The sequence below is a fragment of the Bos indicus genome, chromosome 7 (genome assembly GCF_029378745.1).
Source record: "Bos indicus isolate NIAB-ARS_2022 breed Sahiwal x Tharparkar chromosome 7, NIAB-ARS_B.indTharparkar_mat_pri_1.0, whole genome shotgun sequence".
NCBI lineage: Eukaryota > Metazoa > Chordata > Mammalia > Artiodactyla > Bovidae > Bos > Bos indicus.
Genome location: NC_091766.1, coordinates 20,876,761 through 20,888,069, shown reverse-complemented (window position 1 = coordinate 20,888,069; position 11,309 = coordinate 20,876,761). Strand labels below are relative to the sequence as shown.

The 11,309-nt window shown below is 47.8% G+C and overlaps 1 long non-coding RNA gene and 1 other non-coding gene across 2 annotated transcripts; one reads left to right on the top strand and one right to left on the bottom strand.

Annotated features, from left to right (window-relative positions):
- Positions 1-6,796: 6,796 nt before the first annotated feature.
- Positions 6,797-8,417, bottom strand: LOC139183900 (uncharacterized). The gene is made up of 3 exons (XR_011567407.1): positions 7,952-8,417; positions 7,148-7,222; positions 6,797-7,050 (listed from the first exon to the last, which is right to left on the bottom strand). It is a non-coding gene; the product is annotated as an uncharacterized lncRNA (long non-coding RNA).
- On the top strand, positions 6,963-7,035 carry TRNAG-UCC (transfer RNA glycine (anticodon UCC)). Its single transcript has one exon. It is a non-coding gene; the product is annotated as a tRNA-Gly (tRNA).
- Positions 8,418-11,309: the final 2,892 nt, after the last annotated feature.

Sequence of the window (11,309 nt, the reverse complement as noted above, 5' to 3'; positions counted from 1 at the left end):
ACTTAATTATTTCATTTAATTTCTTTTTAGGTCTATAAGCAAAGTTTTGCAGTTTTTTGTGTGTGGGGGTTGGCTTTTAAAGTACACTTATTTACAAAGTCGTGTTAGTTTTAGGTGTACAGCCCAAGCACATACATACAGAGAACGGATTGGTGGCTGGGGTTTGGGGATGTGAAGTGGGTGAAGGAAGTCAAAAATTACACATTTCCAGTTACAAAATAAATGTCATGGGGCTGTAATGGATAGCATGGTGACTATAGTTAATACTATATTGCAATTTGAAATTTGCTGAAACAGTAGATCTTAAAAATTCTCATCACAAGAAAAAATTCTATAGCTATTAATATGTAAGGTGATAGATGCTACCTAGGCTTATCAAACTATTAGTTTGTACATCTAAAGCTATATAATGTTATGACAATTATACCTCAATTTTTAAAAAATGCTCAGTGAAAGAAGCCAGACACAAATGGCCATACAAATGTATGATTCCACTCATATAAAATGTCCAGGGATTTCCCTGAAGGTCCAGTGGCTGAGACTCTGGCTTCCAGTGCAGGGGGAATGGGTTTGATCCCTGGCGATGGGTTGGGGGGTGGGGAGCAGGGAGGGGGAGGTGGTGTCCATTCATTGTAGGATGTCAGGCAGCACCACTGGGCTCCCCTCCCTGCCACCTTGATGCCAGTAGCACCAGCCCCCAACTCCAGTCAAGACAACCCAAAGTGTCCCCAGACTTTGCCACCTACCACCAACGGGGCAATGTCACCCTCAATTGAAAATCACTTCCCCTAATCCTGGAACTTGCCAGTTGTTATTTTTGTCTTGAAAACCCCTCTCACCAGACATTTAACCTCAGAGGACTTGATGCAAACAACCTTCTCAGGGACCCCAGCAAATGACACATGAAAACTTGATTCCTTTTCCAGACGTCTGGTGGAGGGTCTGACCTTGGTGCTTACCTCTCTTGACTCTTGATGTTGTTGTTTAGTCACCAAGTACTGTAGGACTATTTGTGATTCCATTGGCTTAGCTCACCAGGCTCCTCTGTCCATGAGATTGCCCAGGCAGGATGCAGGAACCTGCGTCTCCTGCATTGTCAGGTGGGTTCTTTACTACTGAGCCACCAGGGAAGCCCCTCATACTAGGAGAAACACCAAATACAAAACAGTAGGTAGAACGTGAGGAAGCTTGAGGTAAAGACTCTGCCTGCAATGCAGGAGATCCAGGTTCCATCCCCAAGTGGGGAAGATCCCCTGGAGAAGGAAATGGCAACCCACTCCAGTATTCTTGCCTGGAGAATTCCATAGGAACCAGGCGGTCTACAGTCCATGGGGTCATGAATAGTCTGAGAGATTAACACTTATCACTAATAAGTGATACAACATAACGAGGGGTGGGAGGAAAGAAAAACGATTAACGTTTGGGTTTGAGGTAGTATGGGATCACCTTCCTCCCCTCCACCCTCTAGACATTGCTGCAATCCCCTCCCCATCAGAGGTCCCACTGACCACCGCCCGGGTCTTCTGCCATGCAAGGCCCCAAAGCCTACCCTGCGTCCACCAGGCTGGCCTCTCACGGAATGTGGATGTCCCATTTGCCTCCAGGTCTTGGCCTGCGCTGTTCCCTCCTCCAGGAATTCTGTTCCCTGCGGTCATCCCCCACCCGGGGCTGCACGGGCCTGACTTCAGTCTGGAGTTTGGCCCCTTCTCTCCGCCCCATCTGTGCCCCGAGCGCCCTCCCCGCCCCTAGCCCATCGAGGAGCCCGGGGGGAGGGGGCTGGACTCCAAGTCCCAGAAAGCCCTGCGCTTCCCGTGGGTGGGGCCGGTGCTTCCCCTCCGCGTGCTCAGTTTGGGAGGCGCTGGCAATTTTCAAATTTTGGCGCTGAGCCGGCGGGGCGGCGACTGCTGGTCCAGACCCCTCACCCCAAACCCCACCCCGCCCCGCTGAGCCCTAGGTCTGGCCACCCGGAGAAGATGGCCTGTCCACTTTACGGGCTCACCAGGCGCGACACATGGCTGGGGTTGGTGGTGGTGGTGGTGGTGGTGGGATTCTCGGCCCATTTCCAAGACGGGAAACTGAGGCACGGGGCGATCCGGGGACCTGTCCTGGGAACCCCCGCCACCAGGGGCGGGGAGGGGATGGGGTTCGAACCCAGGACCCTCTGACCCCAGGGCGCTTGTGAGTTAATGGGCAGTTGCTGCCTGCTTTGGGTGTGGAGGGTGCGGTCGGTGGGCGAGAAATCCCTGAGCCCGGGAGGACCGGCCAGTCTCTGCCCGCCGTCCACTCTCCCTCCCCGCTCCATCCCCCATCCCCCGTCCCTTCCGCGGCATCTTGCTGGAGTTTGGCGCCAAATTTTTCAAAATCTCAGTCCAACGACTCCCGCTGGCTCCCAGCCCGGATCACGAGCCTGGATGCTGAATTCCGGCGCCTGGACCTGCAGGACCGCGGAATCTGGAATCTGGAGGGGTGGGGCGGGCTCAATGCAAAACCTGGAGCTAGGGGGTGGGGGTGGAGGGCGTGGATTCCGGATGGGAGGAGAGGGGACCACTCGCATTGAAGGGTCTGAATTTGGGGGACCCTGATTCTCGTGTCTGTTGGGGAGCTGGGGTTCTAGACCCTGGATCGGGAAGCCCTGTTTCAGAGCCCAGAGGAGGACAAGTTTGGTCGGATTCCTGAGCCTGGAGGCTAAACCTGGAATCTAGGATCAGAAGTCAGGAACCTGGAGCTGGAACCCTGAAATTCCAACTGAAATCTGGGGGGCAGGGTAGCGCTAGGATTGGAGGGACAGCTGCTTGTTAAATGGGCTTGGGGGAAAAATGAAATCAACAGGTGTGGATTGACATCTCCCAGTGCCAGACACCAGTGACCAGAACAAAGGTCTGTCCCTGCCCTTGGGAAGCCGGCAGGAGTGGCATGTTAGAATATAATAAGTATATGGGCTTCCCTGGTGGCTCAGTGGTGAGGAATCCGCCTGCCAATACAAGAGACACAGGTTTGATTCCTGGTCCGGGAAGAGCCCACTTGCTGCAGAACCACAACTACTGAGCCTGCACTCTAGAGCCCAGGCTCCGCAACAAGAGAACCCACTACAATGAGAAGACCAAGCACATTGCAACTGGAGAGTAGCCCCCGCTCGCAACTGGAGAAAACCCACGTGCAACAAAGACCCAGCACAGCCAAAAATTAATTAATAAGTAGGGCTTTCCAGGCGATACTAGTAGTAAAAAACTTGCCTGCCAATGCAGGAGATGTAAGAGATTCGGATTCAATCCCTGGGTTGGGAAGATCTTATGGAGAAGGACATGGCAACCCACTCCAGTATTCTTACCTGGAGAATCCCATGGACAGAGGACCCTGGCGAGCTACAGTCCATGGGGTCGCAAGAGCTGGACACCACTGAAGCGGCTGAGCACACATGCACACATAAATATGTTGTGGCGGGGGTGGGGGTGCGGGGGTCCTTTGATCATGGAAGCTGGGTGCCATTTAGCTGGGTGGTCTGGCTCCAGGGTTCATGATGCTGCAGTGAAGGTGTCCCCTGGAGCAGGGCCCACTCCCAAGCACACTGGTACTGATGTTAAAAGGATATACATCCTTGCTGGCCATTGTCCCAGAACTTAGTTCCTTATCATATAGGAGAGGACTTGATTTGAGTTTCGAAACCCTCACTGTTTGTTGTTGTAGGGAAACAAAAACTGAAAACAGCTCAAATATCCTTCAATAAGAACACACCCATGGGAACTATGTTCAGTATCCTGTGATACCATAATGCAAAAGAATCTGAAAATTTATATATATATATATGTGTGTGTATTTATATATATATATACATATATATATGTATGTATGTATAACTGAATCACTTTGCTGTACATTTGAAATGAGCACATTGTCAATTGTACTTCAATTTGAAAAAAAATGGTGTGTGTGAGGGGATTCCCTGGTGGTCCAGTAGGTTAGGACTTGGCACTTTCACTAAGTGCCTAAGTGGCCTAGGTTCAATCCCTGGTCAGGGAACTAAGGTCCCACAAGCCATGCAGCCTGCCCCCTCCAAAAAATAATAACAAATTTTAAAAGATTTAAAAACAGAATACACTGATACCTTTGTGTAGACTCACAGTGGAACACTATACAGCAGTAAAAGTGAATGCCCAGAATGACCGCCTAAACAAAAGAGCATGTAAAAAACAAAGTGCAGAAGACTAGCTCCAGTAGGCTACCGTTTGTATAGTTATTTCAGGGTGCTATAAATATTAGAGAACTGAAAGGAAAAGTGGGGACGTGGTTAACCCAGAAGTCAGCATGGTGGTTGTGTTCTGGAAGCCTGGTAGTTGTGAATGTTTCTATGCTTTAGGCTAAGGTTGCCTAAGACATAGATGCTCTTTGTCTGTTTGATATGTTTTGTGTTTCAAAAATGAAATACACAACCTCCCTCAGACTGCTGTGCAGAACAACATGGTTCCAACACAAACAGAATATCCTACCATAAAAAAAAAGAGATAATTATGTGACCTGGATAGAGAGGTTAACCTTTGGTGGTAATCATACTGTAACATATAAATGTATCAAATCAACACCTGAAACTTACACACTGTTATATCTCAATTATATCTCACTTTAAAAAAGGAATATCCTCAAGAAAAAAAAATAGAACACCAATAGAATGCCATCTATATTATTCTGGGGCTTCCCTGGTGGCTCAGATGGTAAAGAATCTGCCTGCAAAGCAGGAGACCTGGGTTTGGTCGCTGGGTCGGAAGATTTCCCTGGAGAAGAAAACCTCAACCCATTCCAATATTCTTGCCTGGAGAATCCCATGGACAGGATACAGTCCATGGGGTCACAAAGAGTCCGACAAGACTGAACGGCTAACACATTACTTTAAATATTTTAGTCAGTACTTTAAAGACTGAAGGAAAGGAGAGAGATTAATTTTTAATATGTTTTACTTAACCTAACATACCCCAAATATTTTAACCAACATTATAATCAACATACACAATTTTTAAAAATTTTATCAAAGTATTAAAAAACTTATTGAAGTGTATAGTTAATTTACAGTGTTGTGTTAATTTCTGCCATATAGCAAAATGACTCAGTTATAAATATATATGGGCTTCCCTTGTGGCTCAGCTGGTAAAGAATCCACCTGCAATGTGGGAGAGCTGGGTTCGATCCCTGGGTTGGGACGATCCCCTGGAGAAGGGAAAGGCGACCCACTCCAGTATTCTGGCCTGGAGAATTCCAGGGACTGTGTAGTCCATGGGGTTGCAAAGAGTTGGACACGACTTTATATATATTTATGTATATATATTCTTTTCATATTCTTTTCTATTAACACAAATGATTGATGAGATATTTTACATTCTTGTTTTTTCACATTAAGTCTTTGAAATCCACTGTTTTTCATACTTTCAGCCTATCAAAACTTGGATGCTCAATTTTCAACAATTTAAGGAAACAATAAAGTTGTTTTTAACGGAAAAGTATTTTACACCACTTCTTTGTTTTCTTTTCTAGTTTTTGGCTGCACTGCATATGGGATCTTAGTTCCCTGGCCAGGGATTGAACCCTTGCCCCCTGCAGTAGAAACACAGCGTCTTAACCTCTGGACCACCAGGGAAGTCCCTCCACCATTTCTATTTGTAGGTTTTTTTTTTAACTAATTATTAATTTATTTGGCTGCATAGGTCTTGTTATGGTATGCAGGATCTAGTTCCCTGACCAGGGATCAAACCCAGGCCCCCTACAGTGGGAGCACAGAGTCTCAGCCCTTGGACCACCAGAGAAATCCCTGTTTGTGGGTTTTAGTTCATTAAAATGAAATTCAATTGAAATTCAGTTCCTCAGTCACTCCAGCTACATTTCAAGGGCATGGTAGCCTCAGGTGGCTGCTTACTACCTGGCCAGCACAGGTGGAGAGGATGCTGGATAGTCCCCAGGTGAGGGACTGTAGTTACCTGGGCTGGGGTCACTGTTGCACTTAAAGTCTGCCTGTCCCCCTTTGGGACCTCTCTCCACACCTCCTTTTCCAGCCCTCACTCTGGTACCTACGACTCGGGAATTCCTTGTCTCCTGATGCAGGGTACATCCTCCTAAGGCAGGCAGTGTCCCCAGTCTGCACACCTGCATGACCCAGAGGTGGCAGAGGGCAGCTGTTTGGGGGGAGGGCTATGGATCTGTGAGCCGAGGTGCCCTTTGTGTGCAGGTAAGGACTCTCATGATCCAGGGCAAACCCTCAAATCAAAGGCAGCAGACCATCAGCGTGGGGCCAGCCCTGCCCACACTGCCACATTCTTGTGCAGAACCACCAGGAGTCTGAGAATCCTAAATGTGAACCAGACGTGCCAGGAGGCTTTGCAGGTTTCGATTCCAATCTACTGCTGTGTAACAAACTACCCCCAGACTTTATGATGTCTCATGATTTTGTGGGTTGGGAATGCAGGTGGGGCTCAGCAGAGTGGTTCTTCCATGTAGTGTTGGTGTCCAACTTGCAGTTGGGCTGGGGGATCTGAGCTCCTTCTCCCGTCAACCTATAGCTTCGCCAGCCCCTTTTTCTTCTGTGTAGCCTCAGGGTCTCCCCAGGGCCCATTGGTACAGCACAGACTTCCTATGAGACATCTCAGGAATCTCAGACATCTCCTCCGAGAGCAAGACAGTAGCTGCTCCTGAAGTTAAGGATCATGGTTGGCAGTGTTGCCTCCCTCAGGACCCTGAGGTCAAGGCCATTATAGACCCAGCCCAGATAAAGGGGAGGGAAATGGGTCTGCCAAGAAATCCTAGAATTGCAGCCATGTTGTTTTATTCTAATAGCTTTATTGAGATGTAATTCACACCTCATATGACTCACCCCTTAAAGTGTATGATTCAGTGGTTTTAGTATATTCACAGATGTATGCAACCATGGCCACGATCAATTCTAGAACATTTTCATTACCCTAAGAAGAAACTCTGGGGGAACTTCCCTGATGGTCCAGTGGTTAGGACTCTGCACTTCCACTGCAGGGGGCACAGGTTCAATCTCTGGTCAAGGAACTAAGATCACACAACCTGAGTGGTGAGGTTAAAAAAAAAAAGTAATATTATAATGTAATACTTTTTTAAACTGAAACATATGTGAAAAAGTCTCCACCCGTGATGAACTTACAGCTGGTATCTGAAGTCAGGATTGTCATATGGGAACCATGTCCACCTAAAATACAATGGGTTGAACTCCATGCATCTATACAAATGTAAATCATGTAAATGTAAGTCATCCATGCAAATCATGGAAAAAGGACGATTGTACTGTATCATTTTGCATCAACTAAACAAATTCAATTCAGTCTCTGGATGGCCTAGAAGACATCTTACCTGTCCCTTCATTAGTTAACGAGTGTGCAAACTCTGACAAATATTGATTGGATATTCAAGCGAGAATCATGCTTTTACCTTTCTTAAAAAGTGCATCTCTGTTTTGGGTTGGGGGGAGGGACCGGCAGGGGCAAAGGCACAATCAGAGAACAGCGGGAAGGGTGAGCAGAAGAGGGGCATGGTGAGACTGTGGGTTTGGAGGAAGCCCTCTGGGTACTCCAGGGAGAACTTGTTTGGCAGGGGGCATGAGCATCTGGGGACAGGGGGTTGGCTTCAAGTGGCTTTCAAGATAATTGCCATAGGGAAGGTGTACAGTGCTCTTTCCACAGGCCAAGCCCAGTCTAGGTCATGGGTTTTTATCATCCTTTTCACAACTTGATTTCCCCAGGAAAAAAGGGAGTTTCAGAGAGGTTAGGTCACCAACCTGAGAACACACAACTTGTGAGGGGTGGAATGGGATTGGAACCAGGTGAGCTTGACAGAGCAGAGTGGCCCCTACCAAGCACCTCGCCCGGATGTCACAGACACAGACATTCTGGCCCCTCCTGCCTACTGCTATCCACCCCCAGCACCCCCGGAAGTGACCGGGCCTCCTCACCTTTGCCCTTGACATTTCTGCCACCTGGTGTGTGTCCTGTTCACCTCCTCCCAGCCCATCCTGTCTTCCCAGCGTCTCCAAGTTCAGATGGTGACTCGCCTCCACCAGGAAGCTGCTCCTTGGGGACCGGAATCAGGTCTTGTTCATTTTTGAGAAAAAAGAAAAAAAAAAAAAAAAAGATGTCAGAGGCCAGTCCCTCCCCTGCTTCAAGCCTGACAATGGTTTCCTTTGCTATATTGACCCCAAGTCAAATTCAGACCCTTCCAATATTTATTTATATGACTGTGCTGGGTCTTAGTTACGGCATTCGAGATCTTCTTTTAGCTGTGGTGTGTGTGATCTCGTTCCCTGACCAGGGATCGAACCTGGGCAACTTGCATTGGGAACTTGGATTCTTAGGCACCCACTGGACCACTACGGAAGTTCCTAGCTTACTTTCTTCACGACACTCAGATTTCAGCTCAAATGTCACCTCCTCAGAGAAGCCCACCCTGACCACGCCACCCAAAGCAGTTGCATTATCACCACTCCCAGCGCTGAATCAGCACCCAGTAGGCCTTCAATCAATGCCTAAATCCCCCACTTAGAGGGCAGTCACCATACACAGAGCCCTCTCCTAAGTGTGGACCAGAATGAATGCATTCCATGCTCAGAAGGATCCTAGGTAATACATTGTTTCCATTTCACAGAGGGGGAAACTGAGGCACAGGTGTGGGGTGGCAGGATGGTGAGGGGGAGATTCAAAGCCAGGCAGTCTCCTTGGTCATGCCCACTGCCCCTGCCCCATGCTCCTCACCCCAGCCCCTCACACCCCTCCTGGCTTACTGGGCTTGAGTTATCATAACAGAAACACCACAGGCTGGAGGGGCCTAAATCATAGACATGACTCTTCCATGTCCTGGAAGTCTGGTGTGGCTGGTTCCTGCTGAGGACCTGGTTCCTGGTCTCACTGTGTCCCCACCTGGCAGATAGCGCTCTGGGCTCTCTCTTCCTTTCCTTATAAGGACACTAATGCCAGGGGCCCCACCCTCAGGGCCTCATCTCACGTGACCCCTCCCAAAGGCCCCACCTCCAAACATCCTTAAATATTTTAAAAAACTTTAAAGAAATGCAAAGAAAAAAAAAAACCCACACCATGCTGACTACATTATCAAAATTGTAAATCAAGATAGGATGGGGGGGCGGGGCGCTTCCCTGGTGGTCTAGTGGTTAAGAATCCACTTGCCAATGCAGGGAACCTGGGTTCGGATCACTGGTCAGGAAACTAAGGTCTCACAAGTCATGTGGTGCAGCCAAGAAAAAGGAAAATAGTTTGTCTAATTCTGGACTACTGGTGATGGTTGCATAAGCTTGTGATTCCACAGAAACCCACTGAACTAGACACTCTAGATGGGCGGGTTTTATGGTATGTGATTTCCATCTTAATAAAAAATGAGAGAGAGAAAAAAAAGATTATCTCGATGACCAAGTTTTTGGTGCCTCTTTAAATTTTGCACCCGCCTCCCCAACAATTTTCCTTCCTTCCTCATCCTGGTCCCACCAGGGCAAGCCAAGACGTTCTGAATCAGCCTCATCAGTGTCTCCCCAGGGGGCCAGGCCCCGGCCAGGCTGGCCGTGTTCTCTGCTGGGCAGACCACTTCCTGGCTCCACCAGGAAATACTTCCTCATCCTTCAAAACTCACTTTGCTTGTCTGGTCCCCAGTCTGACCTCCTGGACCCGCATCCCCCTAGCCCATTCCCTCTGGACCACATATCCTGTCCTAACCCCTGCCTCTGGGAATAGCTGGAGTATCTAGGAATTGTTGTTCAGTCACTCAGTCGTGTCTGACTCTTTGCGACCCCATGGACTGAAGCATGCCAGGCTTCCCCCTGTCCTTCAGTTTGAGTTTGCTCAAACTCATGTCCATTGAGTCAGTGATGCCATCCAGCCATCTCATCCTCTGTTGTCCCCTTCTCCTCTTGCCTTCGATCTTTCCCAGCATCAGGGTCTTTTCCAACAAGTCAGTTCTTCAAAGCAGGTGACCAAAGTATTGGAGCTTCAGATTCAGCATCATTCCTTCCAATGAATATTCAGGGTTGATTTCCTTTAGGATTGACTGGTTTCATCTCCTTGCCTCCAAGGGACCCTCAAGAGTCTTCTCCAACACCACAGTTCAAAACCATCTTGGAATAACCTCAGACAGCTCTGAGCTCTGTGCCTCTGGATAAACAGCATGGTCTTCCTGGGTCTCTATTCCACCCCCTGCAAATGTGCACCCACCACACAGGGCTGCTTCCTGGGCACTGAAGGAGAAACTGCTTATGAAAGGCTTAGCATGTAATAAATCCTCAAAAAAAAAGTTTGCTCTTATGCATATCCATGTGGGTTTTTTTGGCCACTGCATGTGGGATCTTAGTTCCCTGACCAGGGATCAAACCCATGCCCCAGCAGTGGAAGCACAGAGTCCTAACTGCTGGACCACCAGGTGGTCCTCTTATGTGTGCCTTGAATGCGATGTAAAATTAAATTTTAAAGCACTTACATTTATCAGTTCTAGAGACAAGGGAATCTCATTTGCAAGGTGAGTGTGGATATGCTCAATTCTCTGACTGGGCAAATCCCCAACTCACACGTTCTCCAGGAGGAGGGTGTGGGTTTCCCCCTCGGAAGACAGGGTCACCTCTTCTAGAGCAGACAGGGACATTTTCATGGTTGCACCTACCTTAGGAGCAAAATTTAAGAGGGTGCCCGAAGCTCAATCATCAAGATAAATATTTCATTTATTTATTTTTCCTCTTTTGGCCATGCTACATGGCATGTGGGATCTTCATTCCCTGTCCAGGGATCAAACTCATGCCCTCTGCATTGGAAACACAGAGTCTTAACCACAGGACTGCCAGGGACATCCCAAGATAAATACTTTAATGTAACATTTTAAAAAATAAAAATCAATGCAAAAAAAATCATGATGAAGAAAAGCTCAAAATTGGAAATAAAGCCAGGATTTAACCTTGCAAGTGAACAACTCACCTCCCTGCCCTCTACCCCCGACCCTGTCAGATAATGCTTGTTTTAAAACCTTGATTTTTGCTCATCATGGATGGGGGTCTTGGGGCATAGATTTTGGTTAAGAATAGTATATTAAGATATTGTTTATCTTTTTTTTTTCTTTTGGCCTCACCATGTGGCTTGCAGGATCTTAGTTCCCAGACCAGGGATCAAACCTGTCTCTCCCCAGCAGTGGAAGCACAGAGTCCTAACCACTGGACTGCCAGGCAAGTCCCTATAATATTATATTGATGACTGAGTTTTATGGCATTCCTTTAAAATTTGTGCCTGAGGTGAGTACGTTGATTCCCTTACTCTATACCCTGCCCT